This window comes from Rattus norvegicus, chromosome 1 (genome assembly GCF_036323735.1).
Source record: "Rattus norvegicus strain BN/NHsdMcwi chromosome 1, GRCr8, whole genome shotgun sequence".
NCBI classification, from domain to species: Eukaryota; Metazoa; Chordata; class Mammalia; order Rodentia; family Muridae; genus Rattus; species Rattus norvegicus.
Window position 1 is genome coordinate 78,824,888 of NC_086019.1, and position 21,149 is coordinate 78,846,036.

Sequence of the window (21,149 nt, forward strand, 5' to 3'; positions counted from 1 at the left end):
CCTGGAAGCTCTGGTTGCTTGGCACTGTTGTACATATGGGGTCTCGAGCCCCTTCAATTTCTTCCAGTTCTTTCTCTGATTCCTTCAACGGGGTTCCTATTCTCAATTCAGTGGTCTGCTGCTGGCATAAGCCGTTGTGTTTGCTGTATTCTGGCTGTGTCTCTCAGGAGAGATCTACATCCGGCTCCTGTCAGCCTGCACTTCTTTGCTTCATCCATCTTGTCTAATTGGATGGCTGTATATGCATGGGCCACATGTGGGGCAGGCTCTGAATGGGTGTTCCTTCTGTGTCTGTTTTAATCTTTGCCTCTCTATTCCCTGCCAAGGGTATTCTTGTTCCCCTTTTAAAGAAGGAGTGAAGCATTCACACTTTGATCATCCATCTTGAGTTTCCTTTGTTCTAGGCATCTAGGGTAATTCAAGCATTTGGGCAAATAGCCACTTATCAATGAGTGCATACCATGTGTGTTTTTCTGTGATTGGGTTAGCTCACTCAGGATGATATTTTCCAGTTCCAACCATTTGCCTACGAATTTCATAAAGTCATTGTTTTTGATAGCTGAGTAATATTCCATTGTGTAGATGTACCACATTTTCTGTATCCATTCCTCTGAAGAAGGGCATCTGGGTTCTTTCCAGCTTCTGGCTATTATAATTAAGGCTGCTATGAACATAATGGAGCATGTGTCTTTGTTATACATTGGGGCATCTTTTGGGTATATGCCCAAGAGAGGTATAGCTGGGTCCTCAGGTAGTTCAATGTCCAATTTTCTGAGGAACCTGCAGACTGATTTCCAGAATGGTTGTACCAGTCTGCAATCCCACCAACAATGGCAGACTGTTCCTCTTTCTCCACATACTCGCCAGCATCTGCTGTCACCTGAGTTTTTGATCTTACCCATTCTGACTGGTGTGAGGTGAAATCTCAGGGTTGTTTTGATTTGCATTTCCCTTATGACTAAAGATGTTGAACATTTCTTTAGGTGTTTTTCAGCCATTCGGCATTCCTCAGCTGTGAATTTTTTGTTTAGCTCTGAACACCATTTTTTTAATAGGGTCATTTGTCCCCCTGCGGTCTTTTTGACTTCTTTGTATATTTTGTATATAAGCCCTCAATCAGTTGTAGGATTGGTGAAGATCTTTTCCTAATCTGTTGGTTGCCGTTTTGTCCTAACAACAGTGTCCTTGCCTTACAGAAGCTTTGCAGTTTTATGAGATCCCATTTGTCGAGTCTTGATCTTAGAGAAAAAGCTACTGGTGTTTTGTTCAGGAAATTTTCTCCAGTGCCCATGTGTTCGAGATGCTTCCCTAGTTTTTCTTCTATTAGTTTGAGTGTATCTGGTTTGAAGTGGAGGTCCTTGGCCCACTTGGACTTACGTTTTGTACAGGGTGATAAGCATGGATCGATCTGCGTTCTTCTTCATGCTGACCTCCAGTTGAAACAGTGCCGTTTACTGAAAATGCTATCTTTTTCCATTGGATGGTTTTTGCTCCTTTGTCAAAAATCAAGTGACCATAGGCGTGTGGGTTGATTTCCGGGTCTTCAATTCTATTCCACTGGTCTGTCTGTCTCTCTAACTATAACATGCAGTTTTTATCACTATTGCTCTGTAATACTGCTTGAGTTCAGGGATAGAGATTTCCCCCAAATTCCTTTTATTGTTGAGGATAGTTTTAGGTGTCCTGGGTTTTTTGTTATTCCAGATGAATTTGTAAATTGTTCTGTTTAACTCTCTAAGAATTAGATTGGTATTTTGATGGGGATTGCATGGAATCTGTAGATCACTTTTGGTAAAATGTCCATTTTTACTATATTAATCCTGCCCATCCATGAGCATGGGATCTTTCCATCTTGAGATCTTCTTCAATTTCTTTCTGCAGAAGCTTGTAGTTCTTATCATACTGATCTTTCACTTGCTTGGGTAGAGTCACACGAGGTATTTTAAATTATTTGGGACTGTTGTGAAGGGTGTCATTTCCCTAATTTCTTTCTCCGCTTGTTTCTCTTTTTGTAGAGGAAGTCTACTGATTTATTTGAGTTAATTCTATATACAGCCACTTTGCTGAAGGTGTTTATCAGGTTTAGTAGTTCTCTGGTGGAACTTTTGGGATCACTTAAATATACTATCATGTCATCTGCAAATAGTGACATTTTGACTTCTTCTTTTCCAATCTGTATTCCTGTGATCTCTTTTTGTTGTCTGATTACTCTGGCTAGAACTTCAAAAACTGTATTGAGTAAGTAGGGAGATACTGGGCAGCCTTGTCTAGTCCCTGATTTTAGTGGGATTGCTTGAATTTTCTCTCTGCTTAGTTAAATATTAGCTACTGGTTTGCTGTATATGGCTTTTACTATGTTTAGGTATGGGCCTTGAATTCTTATTCTTTCCATGACTTCTATCATGAAGGGGTGTTGAATTTTGTCAAATGTTTTCTCAGCATCTAATGAAATGATCATGTGGTTTCTATCTTTCAGTTTGTTTATATAATGGATTACATTGGTGGTTTTCCGTATATTAAACAATCCCTGCATGCCTGGGATGAAGCCTACTTGAACATGGTGGATGATTGTTTTGATATGCTTTTGGATTCAGTTTGCCAGAATTGTATTGAGTATTTTTGCGTCGATATTCATAAGGGAATTTCGTCTGAAGTTCTTTTTCTTTTTTGGGCCTTTGTGTGGTTTAGGTATAAGAGTAATTGTGGCTTCATAGAAATAATTCGGTAGCGCTCCATCTGTTTCAATTTTGTGGAATAGTATGGATAGTATTGGTATGAGGTCCACTATGAAGGTCTGATAGAATTCTGCACTGAACCCATCTGTACCTGGCCTCTTTTTCGTTGGGAGACATTTAATGATGACTTCTATTTCGATAGGAGTTATGGGGTTGTTTAAATGGTTTATCTCTTCCTGATTTAACTTCAGTACCTGGTATTTGTGTAGGAAATTGTCCATTTCCTGCAGATTTTCAAGTTTTGTTGAATATTGGCTTTTGTAGTAGGATATGTTGATCTTTTGAATTTCCTCTGCTTCTATAGTTATGTCTCCTTTTTCATTTCTGATTTTGTTAATTTGGACAGACTCTCTTTGTTGTCTCGTTAGTCTGGCTAGGGGTTTATTTATCTTGTTGATTTTCTCAAAGAACCAACTTTTGTTTCTCTTGATTCTTTCTATGGTCCTTTTTGTTTCTATTTGGTTGATTTCAGTTCGGAGTTTGATTATTTCTTGCCTTCTATTCCTCCTGGGTGTATTTGCTTCTTTTTGTTCTATAGCTTTTAGTTGTGCTGTCAAGCTGTTGATATATACTCTCTCCTGTTTATTTCTATAGGCACTCAGAGCTATGAGTTTTCCTCTTAGTATGCCTTTCATTGTGTTCCATAAGTTTGGGTATGTTGTATCTTCATTTTCATTAAATTCTAAGAAGTCTTTAATTTCTTTCTTTATTTCTTCCTTGACCAGGTTATCATTGAGTAGAGCATTGTTCAACTTCCACGTATATGTGGGCATTCTTCCCTTATTGTTATTGAAGACCAGTTTTAGGCCGTGGTGGTCCGATAGCACGCATGGGATTATTTCTATCTTTCTGTACCTGTTGAGGCCCGTTTTTTGACCAATTATATGGTCAATTTTGGAGAAAGTACCATGAGGAGCTGAGAAGAAGGTATATCCTTTTGCTTTAGGATAGAATGTTCTATAAATATCCGTTAAGTCCATTTGGCTCATGACTTCTCTTAGTCTGTCTACGTCTCTGTTTAATTTCTGTTTCCATGATCTCTCCCATTGATGAGAGTGGGGTGTTGAAATCTCCTACTATTATGGTGTGAGGTACAATATGCACTTTGAGCTTTAGCAAGGTTTCCTTTATGTATGTAGGTGCCCTTTCATTTGGAGCATAGATATTTAGGATTGAGAGTTCATCTTGGTGGATTTTTCCTTTGATGAATATCAAGTGTCCTTCCTTATCTTTTTTGATGACTTTTAGCTGAAAGGTGATTTTATTCGATATTAGAATGGCTATTCCAGCTTTGTTTTTCAGAACATTTGCTTGGAAAATTGTTTTCTAGCCTTTCACTCTGAGGTAGTGTCTGTCTTTGTCTCTGAGGTGTGTTTCCTGTAGGCAGCAGAATGCAAGGTCCTCACTGCGTATCCACTTTGTTAATCTATGTCTTTCTTTTGGGGGGAGTTGAGTCCATTGATGTTGAGAGATAGTAAGGAATAGTGATTGTTGCTTCCTGTTATATTCGTATTTGGATGTGAGGTTATGTTTGTGTGCCTTTCTTCTATTCATTGTGTTGCCAAGACGTTTAGTTTTTTGATTTTTCTAGGGTGTGTTGGGCTTTATCATTATTATCCTTTGTAGGGCTGGATTTGTAGAAAGGTATTGTGTAAATTTGGTTCTGTCATAGAATATCTTGGTTTCTCCATCTAAGTTAATTGAGAGTTTCGCTGGATACAGTATCCTGGGCTAGCATATATGTTCTCTTAGGGTTCGTATGACATCTGTCCAGGAACTTTTGACTTCCATATTATCTGGTGAGAGGTCTGGTGTAATTCTGATAGGTCTGCCTTTATATGTTACTTGACCTGTTTCCCTTACTGCTTTTAATATTCTCTCTTTGTTTTTTGTATTTGATGTTTTGACTATTATGTGATCAGAGGAGTTTCTTTTCTGGTCCAACATATTTGCAGTTTTTTAGGCTTCTTGTACATTTATTGTCATCTCTTTCTTTAGGTTAGGGAAGTTTTCTTCTATCATTTTGTTGAAGATATTTGCTGATTCCTTTTTTGCCGGGAGTCTTCACCCTCTTCTCTACCTATTATCCTTAGGTTTGATCTTCTCATTGAGTCCTGGATTTCCTGTATGTTTTGGACCAGTAGCTTTTTCCATTTTCCATTATCTTTGACAGTTGTGTCGATGATTTCTATGGAATCTTCTGCTCCTGAGATTCTCTCTTCTATCTCTTGTATTCTGATGGTGATCCTTGTATCTACAGCTTCTTGTTTCTTCCTTTGGTTTTCTATATCCAGGTTTGTCTTCCTTTGTGCTTTCTTTATTGCTTCTATTTCCCTTTTTAATTCCTTCACCTTTTGATTGTGTTTTCCTGGAATTCTTCCAGGCATTTTTGTGATTCTTCTCTATAGGCTTCTACTTGTTCAGTTATGTTTTCCTCCGTTTCTCTAAGGGAGTTCTTCATGTCTTTCTTGAAGTCTTCCATCATCATGATCAAATATGATTTTAAATCTAGATCTTGCTTTTCTGGTGTGTTTGGATATTCAGTGTTTGCTTTGGTGGGAGAATTGGGCTCTGGTGATGCCATGTAGTTTTGGTTTCTGTTGCTTGTGTTCCTGTGCTTTGCCTCTCGCCATCAGGTTGTCTCTGGTGTTTCCTTGTTCTGCTATTTCTGACAGGGGCTAAACTGTCCTATAGGCCTTTATGTGTGGAGTTCTGTAGACCCATTTCCCTGTTTTCTTTCAGCCAGTTATGGGAACAGATTGTTCTGCTTTCGGGTGTGTAGTCTTTCCTGTCTACTGGTCTTCAGCTGTTCCTGTTGGCCTGTGTCATGAGTCCACCAGGCCAGTCACTTAGAGCAGAGCAGTTGGTCTTATCTTTGGTCCCATGGCTAAAGTCACTCCTGGGTGACTCCTTTTGAACTCTCCATGAGAGCGGCAACCAGGAGGGTCTGCTCTGCTTTTTCCTGGAGCCCCCATGTACCAGGGTCCCAGATGGCATTAGGTGTTTTCCTCTGGAGTCAGAAATGTGGGCAGAGTGTAGTCTCTTCTGACTTCCCAGGCATATCTGCCCCTCTGAATGTTTAGCTCTCCCTCTCATGGGATTTGGGTGCAGGGAGTTTTGTTTGGGTCCCTTCACTTCCAGCTGGTGTCTGGACCACAGGGGACCTGCTGCTTGGGTGCCCCTATCTTCTGGTTCCCAGAGGCCCTATATCATCATTTGTATTTTTAATCTTAGTCATTTTGAGAGGTGTAAGATGAAATCTCTGAATCATTTTGATTTACATTTCTCTGCTGGCTTAGAATGTTGAATATTTTTATAAGTGCTGCTCAGACTTTTGAAATTTGAAATTCCCTGCAGAGAATTCTCTATTTCAATCTGCACACCATTTATTTATTTATTTATTTATTTATTTATTTATTTATTTATATTCCAAATATTGCCTCCTTCACAATTAACTCTTTCAGAGTTCTGTCCCCCTCCCCCTTACTTCTGAGAATGTTGTCCCCTTAGCTATCTGCCTACCTTGTGACATCGACTCTCTACAGAATTAGGTGCATCATCTCCCACTGTGGTCACACAAGGCAGCTCTCTGCTACATATGTGCCAAAGACTGCAGACCACCCTGTATATGCTGTTTGTTGGTTGCTCAGTGTGTGGGATCTCCCAGGCATCAAGGTTACTTGACACTGTAGGTCTCCCTATGGGGTTGCTCTCTGTTTCAATTCCTTCAATTCTTCCCCTAATTCATATATATATATAGGTCCAAGACCTCTGTCTAATATTGTCTGTGAGTACCTGCATCTGTCTCAAATAATTACATGTAAAGCCTCTAAGAAGACAGCCATGCTGGACTCTAATCTGCAAGCACAACATAATGTCAGCAATAGTGTCAGGGATTGGTATGGGGTGGATACCAAATTGGGCCTGTCATTGATTGGTCATTCCTTCAGTCCTGCAAACCTCCCCATCCCAGGTCTCTGAATTTTTCCAGAGGTCATACCTATCCTCAGCCTTGGTAATAGTATATTTCTATTTACTCTCCTGGCCCTCTGGGCCTCTCTCCTGTCCCTCCCACCCCCTCCTATCCAACCCAAGACCTTCCTTCCCTTAGCCTCTCATGACTATTTTGTTCCCCCTTCTAAGTGTGATTGAAATGTCCTCACTGGACCTTCCTGCTTCTTAGGTTCTGAGGGTTATATCTTGGGTTTTCTGGATTTTTGGCTAATATCTACGTACTAGTGAGAACATACTTTTGGGTCCATAGTTCTTCAGTCAGGATGGCATGTTCTAGATGCATACATTTACCTGCAAAATTCATAATGTCCTTGTTTCCAATAGCTAATTAGTATTCCATTATGTAAAATGAATCATCTTTTATGTATCCTTTCTTCAGTTTAGGGACATCTAGCTTCCTACCAGTTTTTGGCTACTATGAAAAAACTTGCTCACACCCGCGGATCCCGGCCCGCAGCAGCTCTCTGCTCCCAGACCCGGTGAGAGAGAGACCCAACCGCCTGGTCAGGTGGGCACTCCTGAGGCTGCAGAGCGGAAGAGACCACCAACACTGCTCACATCTGCCCACATCCCTGGCCCAAGAGGAAACTGTATAAGGCCTCTGGGCTCTCGTGGGGGAGGGCCCAGGAGCGGCAGGACACCTGCCTGAGACACCACCGGAACCTGAAAGAAACAGACCGGATAAACAGTTCTCTGCACCCAAATCCCATGGGAGGGAGAGCTAAACCTTCAGAGAGGCAGACAAGCCTGGGAAACCAGAAGAGACTGCTCCCTGCACACACATCTCGGACGCCAGAGGAAAAAGCCAAAGACCATCTGGAACCCTGGTGCACTGAAGCTCCCGGAAGGGGCGGCACAGGTCTTCCTGGTTGCTGCCGCTGCAGAGAGCCCGTGGGCAGCACCCCACGAGCGAACTTGAGCCTCGGGACCACAGGTAAGACCAAATTTTCTGCTGCAAGAAAGCTGCCTTGTGAACTCAAGACACAGGCCCACAGGAACAGCTGAAGACCTGTAGAGAGGAAAAACTACACGCCCGAAAGCAGAACACTCTGTCCCCATAACTGACTGAAAGAGAGGAAAACAGGTCTACAGCACTCCTGACACACAGGCTTATAGGACAGTCTAGCCACTGTCAGAAATAGCAGAACAAAGTAACACTAGAGATAATCTGATGGCGAGAGGCAAGCGCAGGAACACAAGCAACAGAAACCAAGACTACATGGCATCATCGGAGCCCAATTCTCCCACCAAAGCAAACACGGAATATCCAAACACACCAGAAAAGCAAGATCTAGTTTCAAAATCATATTTGATCATGATGCTGGAGGACTTCAAGAAAGACATGAAGAACTCCCTTAGAGAACAAGTAGAAGCCTACAGAGAGGAATCGCAAAAATGCCTGAAAGAATCGCAAAAATCCCTGAAAGAATTCCAGGAAAACATAAATAAACAAGTAGAAGCCCATAGAGAGGAGACACAAAAATCCCTGAAAGAATTCCAGGAAAACACAATCAAACAGTTGAAGGAATTAAAAATGGAAATAGAAGCAATCAAGAAAGAACACATGGAAACAACCCTGGATATAGAAAACTAAAAGAAGAGACAAGGAGCTGTAGATACAAGCTTCACCAACAGAATACAAGAGATGGAAGAGAGAATCTCAGGAGCAGAAGATTCCATAGAAGTCATTGACACAACTGTCAAAGATAATGTAAAGCGGAAAAAGCTACTGGTCCAAAACATACAGGAAATCCAGGACTCAATGAGAAGATCAAACCTAAGGATAATAGGTATAGAAGAGAGTGAAGACTCCCAGCTCAAAGGACCAGTAAATATCTTCAACAAAATCATAGAAGAAAACTTCCCTAACCTAAAAAAAGAGATACCCATAGACATACAAGAAGCCTACAGAACTCCAAATAGATTGGACCAGAAAAGAAACACCTCCCGTCACATAATTGTCAAAACACCAAACACACAAAATAAAGAAAGAATATTAAAAGCAGTAAGGGGAAAAAAGGTCAAGTAACATATAAAAGGAGACCTATCAGAATCACATCAGACTTCTCGCCAGAAACTATGAAGGCCAGAAGATCCTGGACTGATGTCATACAGACCCTAAGAGAACACAAATGCCAGCCCAGGTTACTGTATCCAGCAAAACTCTCAATTAACATTGATGGAGAAACCAAGATATTCCATGGCAAAACCAAATTTACACAATATCTTTCCACAAATCCAGCACTACAAAGGATAATAAATGGTAAAGCCCAACATAAGGAGGCAAGCTATACCCTAGAAGAAGCAAGAAACTAATCCTCTTGGCAACAAAACAAAGAGAATGAAAGCACACAAACATAACCTCACATCCAAATATGAATATAAAGGGAAACAATAATCACTATTCCTTAATATCTCTCAATATCAATGGCCTCAACTCCCCAATAAAAAGACATAGATTAACAAACTGGATACGCAATGAGGACCCTGCATTCTGCTGCCTACAGGAAACACACCTCAGAGACAAAGACAGACACTACCTCAGAGTGAAAGGCTGGAAAACAAATTTCCAAGCAAATGGTCAGAAGAAGCAAGCTGGAGTAGCCATTCTAATATCAAATAAAATCAATTTCCAACTAAAAGTCATCAAAAAAGATAAGGAAGGACACTTCATATTCATCAAAGGAAAAATCCACCAAGATGAACTCTCAGTCCTAAATATCTATGCCCCAAATACAAGGGCACCTACATATGTAAAAGAAACCTTACTAAAGCTCAAAACACACATTGCACCTCACACAATAATAGTGGGAGATTTCAACACCCCACTCTCATCAATGGAAAGATCATGGAAACAGAAATTATAACTCTATCTGTTGTAGGATTGGTAAAGATCTTTTCCCAATCTGTTGGTTGTCGTTTTGTCCTAACCACAGTGTCCTTTGCCTTACAGAAGCTTTGCAGTTTTATGAGATCCCATTTGTCGATTCTTGATCTTAGAGCATAAGCCATTGGTGTTTTGTTCAGGAAATTTTTTCCAGTGCCCATGTGTTCCAGATGCTTCCCTAGTTTTTCTTCTATTAGTTTGAGTGTGTCTGGTTTGATGTGGAGGTCCTTGATCCACTTGGACTTAAGCTTTGTACAGGGTGATAAGCATGGATCGATCTGCATTCTTCTACATGTTGCCCTCCAGTTGAACCAGCACCATTTGCTGAAAATGCTATCTTTTTTCCATTGGATGGTTTTGGCTCCTTTGTCAAAAATCAAGTGACCATATGTGTGTGGGTTCATTTCTGGGTCTTCAATTCTATTCCATTGGTCTATCTGTCTGTCTCTGTACCAATACCATGCAGTTTTTATCACTATTGCTCTGTAATACTGCTTGAGTTCAGGGATAGTGATTCCCCCTGAAGTCCTCTTATTGTTGAGGATAGCTTTAGCTATCCTGGGTTTTTTGTTATTCCAGATGAATTTGCAAATTGTTCTGTCTAACTCTTTGAAGAATTGGATTGGTATTTTGATGGGGATTGCATTGAATCTGTAGATTGCTTTTGGTAAAATGGCCATTTTTACTATATTAATCCTGCCAATCCATGAGCATGGGAGATCTTTCCATCTTCTGAGGTCTTCTTCAATTTCTTTCCTCAGTGTCTTGAAGTTCTTATTGTACAGATCTTTTACTTGCTTGGTTAAAGTCACACCGAGGTACTTTATATTATTTGGGTCTATTATGAAGGGTGTCGTTTCCCTAATTTCTTTCTCGGCTTGTTTCTCTTTTGTATAGAGGAAGGCAACTGATTTATTTGAGTTAATTTTATACCCAACCACTTTGCTGAAGTTGTTTATCAGCTTTAGTAGTTCTCTGGTGGAACTTTTGGGATCACTTAAATATACTATCATGTCGTCTGCAAATAGTGATATTTTGACCTCTTCTTTTCCTATCTGTATCCCCTTGATCTCCTTTTGTTGTCTGATTGCTCTGGCTAGAACTTCAAGAACTATATTGAATAAGTAGGGAGAGAGTGGGCAGCCTTGTCTAGTCCCTGATTTTAGTGGGATTGCTTCAAGTTTCTCTCCATTTAGTTTAATGTTAGCAACTGGTTTGCTGTATATGGCTTTTACTATGTTTAGGTATGGGCCTTGAATACCTATTCTTTCCAGGACTTTTATCATGAAGGGGTGTTGAATTTTGTCAAATGCTTTCTCAGCATCTAATGAAATGATCATGTGGTTCTGTTCTTTCAGTTTGTTTATATGATGGATCACGTTGATGGTTTTCCTTATATTAAACCATCCCTGCATGCCTGGGATGAAGCCTACTTGATCATGGTGGATGATTGTTTTGATGTGCTCTTGAATTCGGTTTGCCAGAATTTTATTGAGTATTTTTGCGTCGATATTCATAAGGGAAATTGGTCTGAAGTTCTCTTCTTTGTTGGGTCTTTGTGTGGTTTAGGTATAAGAGTAATTGTGGCTTCATAGAAGGAATTCGGTAGGGCTCCATCTGTTTCAATTTTGTGGAATAGTTTGGATAATATTGGTATAAGGTCTTCTATGAAGGTTTGATAGAATTCTGCACTAAACCCGTCTGGACCTGGGCTCTTTTTGGTTGGGAGACCTTTAATGACTGCTTCTATTTCCTTAGGAGTTATGGGGTTGTTTAACTGGTTTATCTGTTCCTGATTTAACTTCGATACCTGGTATCTGTCTAGGAAATTGTCCATTTCCTGAAGATTTTCAAGTTTTGTTGAATATAGGTTTTTATAGTAAGATCTGATGATTTTTTGAATTTCCTCTGAATCTGTAGTTATGTCTCCCTTTTCATTTCTGATTTTGTTAATTTGGACGCACTCTCTGTGTCCTCTCGTTAGTCTGGCTAAGGGTTTATCTATCTTGTTGATTTTCTCAAAGAACCAACTTTTGGTTCTGTTGATTCTTTCTATGGTCCTTTTTGTTTCTACTTGGTTGATTTCAGCTCTGAGTTTGATTATTTCCTGCCTTCTACTCCTCCTGGGTGTATTTGCTTCTTTTTGTTCTAGAGCTTTTAGGTGTGCTGTCAAGCTGCTGACACATGCTCTTTCCTGTTTCTTTCTGCAGGCACTCAGCGCTATGAGTTTTCCTCTTAGCACAGCTTTCATTGTGTCCCATAAGTTTGGGTATGTTGTACCTTCATTTTCATTAAATTCTAAAAAGTTTTTAATTTCTTTCTTTATTTCTTCCTTGACCAGGTTATCATTGAGTAGAGCATTGTTCAATTTCCACGTATATGTGGGCATTCTTCCCTTATTGTTATTGAAGACCAGTTTTAGGCCGTGGTGGTCCGATAGCACGCATGGGATTATTTCTATCTTTCTGTACCTGTTGAGGCCCGTTTTTTGACCAATTATATGGTCAATTTTGGAGAAAGTACCATGAGGAGCTGAGAAGAAGGTATATCCTTTTGCTTTAGGATAGAATGTTCTATAAATATCCGTTAAGTCCATTTGGCTCATGACTTCTCTTAGTCTGTCTACATCTCTGTTTAATTTCTGTTTCCATGATCTGTCCATTGATGAGAGTGGGGTGTTGAAATCTCCCACTATTATTGTGTGAGGTGCAATGTGTGTTTTGAGCTTTAGTAAGGTTTCTTTTACATATGTAGGTGCCCTTGTATTTGGGGCATAGATATTTAGGATTGAGAGTTCATCTTGGTGGATTTTTCCTTTGATGAATATGAAGTGTCCTTCCTTATCTTTTTTGATGACTTTTAGTTGAAAATTGATTTTATTTGATATTAGAATGGCTACTCCAGCTTGCTTCTTCTGACCATTTGCTTGGAAAATTGTTTTCCAGCCTTTCACTCTGAGGTAATGTCTGTCTTTGTCTCTGAGGTGTGTTTCCTGTAGGCAGCAGAATGCAGGGTCCTCGTTGCGTATCCAGTTTGTTAATCTATGTCTTTTTATTGGGGAGTTGAGGCCATTGATATTGAGAGATATTAAGGAATAGTGATTATTGCTTCCCGTTATATTCATATTTGGAAGTGAGGTTATGTTTGTGTGCTTTCATTCTCTTTGTTTTGTTGCCAAGATGATTAGTTTCTTGCTTCTAGGGTATAGCTTGCCTCCTTATGTTGGGCTTTACCCTTTATTATCCTTTGTAGTGCTGGACTTGTAGAAAGATATTGTGTAAATTTGGTTTTGTCATGGAATATCTTGGTTTCTTTATCTATGTTAATTGAGAGTTTTGCAGGATACAGTAACCTGGGCTGGCATTTGTGTTCTCTTAGGGTCTGTATGACATCTGTCCAGGATCTTCTGGCCTTCATAGTTTCTGGCGATAATTCTGGTGTGATTCTGATAGGTCTGCCTTTATATGTTACTTGACCTTTTTCCCTTACTGCTTTTAATATTCTTTCTTTATTTTGTGCGTTTGGTGTTTTGACAATTATGTGACGGGAGGTGTTTCTTTTCTGGTCCAATCTATTTGGAGTTCTGTAGGCTTCCTGTATGCCTATGGGTATCTCTTTTTTTAGGTTAGGGAGGTTTTCTTCTATGATTTTGTTGAAGATATTTACTGGTCCTTTGAGCTGGGAGTCTTCACTCTCTTCCATACCTATTATCCTTAGGTTTGATCTTCTCATTGAGTCCTGGATTTCCTGTATGTTTTGGACCAGTAGCTTTTTCCGCTTTACATTATCTTTGACAGTTGAGTCAATGATTTCTATGGCATCTTCTGCTCCCGAGATTCTCTCTTCCATTTCTTGAATCCTGTTGGTGAAGCTTGTATCTACAGCTCCTTGTCTTTTCTTTTGATTTTCTATGTCCAGGGTTGTTTCCATGTGTTCTTTCTTGATTGCTTCTATTTCCATTTTTAATTCCTTCAACTATTTGATTGTGTTTTCCTGGAATTCTTTCAGGGATTTTTGCGATTCCTCTCTGTAGGCTTCTACTTGTTCTCTAAGGGAGTTCTTTATGTCTTTCTTGAAGTCCTCCAGCATCATGATCAAATATGATTTTGAAACTAGGTCTTGCTTTTCTGGTGTGTTTGGATATTCCGTGTTTGCTTTGGTGGGAGAATTGGGCTCCGATGATGCCATGTAGTCTTGGTTTCTGTTGCTTGGGTTCCTGCGCTTGCCTCTCGCCATCAGATTATCTCTAGTGTTACTTTGTTCTGCTATTTCTGACAGTGGCTAGACTGTCCTATAACCTGTGTGTCAGGAGTGCTGTAGACCTGTTTCCCTTTTTCTTTCAGCCAGTTATGGGGACAGAGTGTTCTGCTTTCGGGCGTGTAGTTTTTCCTCTCTACAGGTCTTCAGCTGTTCCTGTGGGCCTGTGTCTTGAGTTCACCAGGCAGGTTTCTTGCAGGGGAAACGTTGGTCCTACCTGTGGTTCCAAGGCTCAAGTTTGCTCGTGGGTTACTGCCTAAGTCCTCTCCGCTGTGGCAGCAACCGGGAAAATCTGTGCCGCTCCTTCCGGGAGCCTCCGTGCACCAGGGTTTCAGATGACGTTTGGTGTTTTCCTCTGGCGCCTGGATGTGCACAGAGTGCAGTCTCTTCTGGTTTCCCAGGCGTGTCCGCCTGTCTGAAGGTTCAGCTCTCCCTCCCACGGGATTTGGTTGCAGAGAACTGTTTATCCGGTCTGTTTCCTTCAGGTTCCGGCAGTGTCTCAGGCGCAGGGGTCCTGCCGCTCCCGGGCCCTCCCCTATGGGAACCCAGAGGCCTTATACAGTTGCCTCTTGGGCCAGGGATGTGGGCAGGGGTGGGCAGTGTTGGTGGTCTCCTCCGCTCTGCAGCCTCAGGAGTGCCCACCTGATCAGGCGGTGAGGTCTCTCTCCCACGGGGTTTGGGAGCAGGGAGCTGCTGCGGTCCGGGATCCGCCGGTGTGGGACTTCCGGTAAACACAGGAAGTGCCCGGCCTTAGAGGAATTTTGCCTCTGTGTGTCCTGAGTTCACCAGGCAGGTTTCTTGCAGGGGAAAAGTTGGTCCTACCTGCAGTTCCAAGGCTCAAGTTTGCTCGTGGGGTACTGCCTAAGTCCTCTCCGCTGTGGCAGCAACCGGGAAGATCTGCGCCGCTCTTTCCGGGAGCCTCCGTGCACCAGGGTTCCAGATGGCGTTTGGTGTTTTCCTCTGGCGCCTGGATGTGCACAGAGTGCAGTCTCTTCTGGTTTCCCAGGCGTGTCCGCCTGTCTGAAGGTTCAGCTCTCCCTCCCACGGGATTTGGTTGCAGAGAACTGTTTATCCGGTCTGTTTCCTTCAGGTTCCGGCAGTGTCTCAGGCGCAGGGGTCCTGCCGCTCCCGGGCCCTCCCCTACGGGAACCCAGAGGCCTTATACAGTTGCCTCTTGGGCCAGGGATGTGGGCAGGGGTGGGCAGTGTTGGTGGTCTCCTCCGCTCTGCAGCCTCAGGAGTGCCCACCTGATCAGGCGGTGAGGTCTCTCTCCCACGGGGTTTGGGAGCAGGGAGCTGCTGCGGTCCGGGATCCGCCGGTGTGGGACTTCCGGTCGAGTTTTTTTTTTTTATTTTTTTATTTTTTACTTTTTTTTTATTAACTTGAGTATTTGTTATATACATTTCGAGTGTTATTCCCTTTCCCGGTTTCCGGGCAAACATCTCCCTCCCCCCTCCCCTTCCTTATGGGTGTTCCCCTCCCAACCCTCCCCCCATTGCCGCTCTCCCCCCAACAGTCTAGTTCACTGGGGGTTCAGTCTTAGCAGGACCCAAGGCTTCCCCTTCCACTGGACACCTGAGTTTTTTATCTTAGCCATTCTGACTGGTGTGAGGTGGAATCTCAGAGTTGTTTTGATTTGCACTTCCCTGATGACTAAGGATGTTGAACATTTCTTTAAATTCTTCTCAGCTATTTGATATTCCTCAGCTGAGAATTTTTTTTCAGCTCTGTATCCCATCTTTATTAAAGTTATTTGTCTTTCTAGAGTTTAACTTCTTGAGTTCTTTGTATATACTTGACATTAGCCCTCTATTAGATGTAGGAATGGTAAAGATTTTTTTCTCAATCTGTTGGTTGCTGTTTTGTTCTCATGAGTGTGTTGTTTGCCTTACAGGAGTTTTGCAGTTTTATTAGGTCTCTTTTGTTGATTCTTGATCTTAGAGCACATGCCATTCGAGTTTTGTTCAGGAAAATTTCACCAGTGCCCATGTGTTCAAGGCTCTTCCAACTTTCCTTTTTTTCTCTCCATCTTTATTAAATTGGGTACTTCTTATTTAAGTTTCAAATATTATTCCCTTTCCCGGTTTCCATGCCAACATCCTACTAACCCCTTCCCTGATGGTGCTAGGTCCAGGCTCCAGTTAGAACCCAGAAGTGTCCAGTCCCAGAGGAATTTTGCCTTTGTGTGTCCTGAGTCCAACAGGCAGGCCACTTGGAGCAGAAAAGTTGGTCTTACCTCTGGTGTCGGGCCTGAATTCGCTCCTTGGGTGTGCCATCAGGTTGTCTCTGGTGTTACCTTGTTCTGCTACTTCTGACAGTGGCTTGACTTTCCTATAGGTCTGTGCGTCAGGAGTTTCTTTCAGTTATGGGAACAGAGTGTTCTGTTTTCAGAAGTAGTCATTCCTGTCTACTGGTCTTCAGCTGGGTCCAGGTTACTTTGAGCAGAAAAGTTGGTCTTACCTGTGGTTTAGGGCCTAAAATCACTCCTCCGGGGCTACGTTTCAGCTCTTCATGAGGGCAGCAACCAGAAGGGCCAATCATAGGGTGTACCTCTGGATATCTTCCACTTGCCCATGGAATGTGGTTGTGGGTGGGTCTATCTCCTCTTCTTTATTATCCTATAATCCCCCATCATCATTCAGTCCTTTTCCAGATCATCACTTTTGACTTTTTGTGACGAACTTAATTTAACCAGGACTAACTGTATTATTATTGGATTTGATCCTGGTGAAGTTACCAGTAGTCACAAAACCAAAGGTAATGAAACACTTTCATTTTTGATTCTTTTATGTACACCTAAGTTTCATGGAGTATTGCAGAATGCAGGGATGGAGAAGATCAGTGAGTTTACTGTGATACTGTGCTTTTTAGTAATGTCAGAAACTATACCCATAAAATCTCAACATCATTACTTCCTAAACATTACCTAAACAGGGACAACACCAATACCCATGATAAAGTGGTTAGAGAAAAGCTAATGAAGCCTCAACCCTATGATTAAAAAATTATAGGCAACTCAGGAATGCTGAAAGCAAGAGAAATAGTTTTCTCCAGGAAAACTACTTCAATAGTTTATCTAATACCTAATGGTCATCTTGAAAAAATACATACAAGTACCATTATGTGGACTGAACAGGTAATATTTCAGAATATATATGTATATGCATATCTGTAAGTATATATATGTATATATACAAAAATAATCATTGAGCAAAGAGACAAGAATATGAAAAATGATGAACAAATATATGTGAACATTTGTAGGGAAGAAAGAGAATAGAGAAATGATATAATTATATTAAAATAGAAAAGGTCATATTGAAACCTATTTTATAACACACACACACACACACATCTATGAAGTTTAATTTAATCTTGGTTACTCTATGCAAAAATATACTTCTCCTGTAAGAAGCCATAGAATACTAAGCAGAAAATTCCAGTGCCAGATGTCGGATACCCTCTTTGTCATTACTGGTCAGGGAGAACAAGACATACCCCAAATTGTACAAATTATTGCCATTATTCTTTTTTTTTTGAGTTCAAAGTCGATTTCATTTATGTGCTTTTCAGTCATTACACAATGTACAGACATGATCCACTGAATAGTTTATGCTCCACACAAATGGTTAAACAATGATTTATGAAATACTAAACAAAAAGCTTCTAGAAGCAGAGTATCGTTTCCTGCCCCCTCCCCCAAAAAAATCAGCTTCAGGCATACATTTGTGTTTATGTCTATTCCTTGAGAATGTTACGTTAGCAGTGCATAAAGTTTATTCCATAAAAAGAGCTACAAGAGAATTCGATTTTCAAGAGACTCGATGCATTGTGCTTTCAGATAAAAATCCCAAGAGGAAGATCAGTTGCTGTGACAACAGTTAAACACACAGACGTGAGACGCCAGAGAACACTGTCAAGAAATGGAAGTCATTGTGCTTAGGGGGCTTTTTTCTTTTTTTGGTAAATTTACTTGAATAAGTAAAAACTTAAAAAACGTCCCAGTGACTGATATAAAATAGACACAGGTATTTAGGGCTTTCTCTACTTGGCTTAAGAGTTTGAAAGTGAAAAAAAAAGTCATGTCCTCAGAAACTAATTGTCATCTGACATTCCTAACCAGGGTGAGTCACTTACACTCAGGCAAGCAAGGGGCTTGGGAGAAAACCAAAAAGTGATTTTCCCCTTAATACATTAAGGATTAACCAGAAGTAAAACCAGGATGAACCAATTAATTTTAAAAATGCCTACCTTTCTTTAGAACTCTCAGGCCAAATAGGGAAAGCAATCTACTGTGAGGGGCCTGTTCTCTGAACGACAGCCTGTTCTCTGAACGACAGCCTGTCCTGCAGTTCACGAGATAATTTTAAAACATCTTGTCTTCTGTCACGAGTCCAGGGTAAGCATGATCCCTCAGTAAGTACCTTATGTTTCCAACCCCCTCACACACTGACTATACTATATTTGCTTAAGAAACCTGGCAGCAACTCCTTGTAATGCTAGGAGGAAGTCTATGATTTACATAGTAATGTCGGTGCTTGTGTCTAGGCAATGTCACTTTATGTTCAATCAGCTCAGTTGCTCATATAGGCCTTAAAATTTGAAGGACCCATGACCCTTATCAAAGTGACTTCGAAATCAAAAGAAGAACAATAACATTGAACTAAAGTTATTTGCATAATAGGTATAGAGTTTAAAAGAATGTCTTCAAATAATTTCCTAGATATCAATCGCTCAGAAGTATCTTTGTTAGATACTTAACATAAAGTGCTACAGTCCTTCAAATAAAATTATAGACTAATTGAAAATATATATTATACATTTGCAGTTATTTATAATCATTCCATAATTTGTAGTGTGTTAATGGAGTGGAAGAGATAAAAGGCAGTCCACATTCATATTTTAAGATAAATTTACTTCAGAAGTCAGTTTTAATCCTTGTTCATGTTCTAAGTATAGCCATTGTGATAAGACCACTCCCAGGAAGACAGTTAGCAAACTAGGTCCTGAAGAGACTGCTCTGTTTTCTGTTAAAAAAAAAAAAGGACAACAATCTCTGAGCTTCTAAAACCAACGAGTAAGACAAACAGTGGCCAGCAGGCATCAGTGTTCCGCATGTGTGTTCTGCCTCCGTCTTCGCCACCATGCTAATTCCATGAAGACTTACATCCTGCATATACAGAAGTCCATCATGTAAGCTTTAATCATTATCCACTGGCTTGTTTAAATGGCTGGTTGACAGGACTGCTCAAAAAATACACTCTCGGTTAAGTGCTCCTTTATTCTCTTCTCCTCTTCTTCCTTTTGTTGTTCTTTCGCAGATGGGAGAAGAGTAGCAATAACCTCTTTCCTTCCTAAGGCTTTCCTCTGGCTTTGTTCTGAAACCTGGAGACGGAATTTGTCTATTACACCATAGTGACAGGATTGAACATCTCAATGACGAGTGACAATATCCACACAGCACTGTGGCTTCACTGCACCAGCAGCATCAATGACAACATACTTATTTGGAGTCGTACACAAAACTTTGAACTTTAAGGCAAACTCATAGGGATTGTACAGAGTCAACACTTGCTTATGTGTTGATTGATCATCTGCATAAAATATTAGCTCCGTGGGAAACACAAAGACAGGAAGATTCCCTTCCACTAACTCTGGTTGTCTTTTTTGTTGATGCATTGGCACTGTATCCCCCTTGCTGCAGCTTCTGTCTTTACAGTCTCAAGTCTATTTTGGACTTTCTTAGATTCAGTTAAAAACTCCAAAGCATTTTGGCAATCTCAGCAACACTGGCTCCTCGGAAAGCAGCTGTGACTGCTCCCTGCTCCTTTGTCAGAGTCTCCAGACTGCCTATTGCCATTATTCTTAATAACACTGTAGAACCAATTGTAAGATCTTATTGTTGAAGACAACAAGTACTTTGAATATAAAATATGGAGACATCAAACAGGTATCTACCAGGGAACATTCTCTCCTGGACACATTTCATAAGGCCAAGAGGTGCTGTGAAGGTTGTTTGTAGGAGGCATAAGCAATCTCACCCATCACAGAAATCAATAAAATAATGATTTGTCTGACACAATATGACTGTTGGTATAGTAGTGGCTTGGGAGTTAAAGAGGTTAAGCAACAGATTCTAATTGGACTTAAGGCCTGCTCCACTGGGGAGAACCTAAGCCTAATATTGTAATTTGGTCAAGAGCTTATGTCTGAAAGGCCATTGGTCTCAATATTATTTTATTAAAAAGACACAATATTAAACTGCTTTCTAAATATTTATCCTTATACACTTAGAAGAGTACAACTCTCATATCTCATAGCAAAACACCCTTTATGCAGCATATGATAATGAATACAGAGATGCACAACTGGTCAAAGTGCAAAGAATAAGTGACTTGTGGTCCTTAGACTTATCTAGAACATCTCTTCTTCCTATATAGAACATCACATGCTCTTCCTCAGAAGGCCCAGACTGCAATGTGGAAGACAAGGAAGGATTGTGAGAAATAAGGGGTTTAAATGTTGCTGTAAAATAGTCTCTTATGAACATAACTGGAACATTTTACCCATTAACTCATAGTAGCTGTGAGTCACTGGCACAAGGTCTACACAAGGTGAAACAACTCAGGACTACAGCATGGAGAGGAAAGAGGCTCACAATTCCTGTTGGAAATTGATACGTGCTAGGGGAAGGAATGTCATATACTTCCATCCACAGCTCAGGGATCATTGCAAAAGAGGAGACAGAAAAAAGTAAAAGACAGTGGATAACTATAAGGAAATAGTGATTTTTAAACAGCAGGATAGCTGTGATTTTAGACCCACATGCACAATATCAAGCCAGACCAAATACCAACAAAGAAAGAGGAGATGGGCATGAAGTCTCCATCCTGTTGGCAACTGATAATTGCAGGGAGAGGGATAGTCAGTTTTCTTTAAGGATGTGACTCATGGTAAGTTGATCCTACTCCAGTTGAAGGCCATACATGCAAGTACCACTAACTTGCTAGCTTTCCCTGTCATGTCTGTCCCTGTCCCTCTCCCTGCCCTTTTCCCTCTTCTTCTTCCTATCGATCTCCCCTTTTCTCTCCCTGTTCCTATTCATATTCTACTGCTAGGAATGAGGTCCAGGGCTTTGCAAGTGATAAATAAGAACTCTGTCATTAAGCTGTATCTGAATCCTTATTTTATTCATTTGTTTTTCCAATAATTTATTACTTTTTATTCACTTTACATCCTGATCAGAGTCTTCCTCC

The 21,149-nt window shown here is 40.8% G+C and overlaps 1 pseudogene; it reads right to left on the reverse strand.

Annotated features, from left to right (window-relative positions):
* Nucleotides 1-17,652: 17,652 nt before the first annotated feature.
* On the reverse strand, nt 17,653-20,308 carry Mospd1-ps1 (motile sperm domain containing 1, pseudogene 1; annotated as a pseudogene).
* Nucleotides 20,309-21,149: the final 841 nt, after the last annotated feature.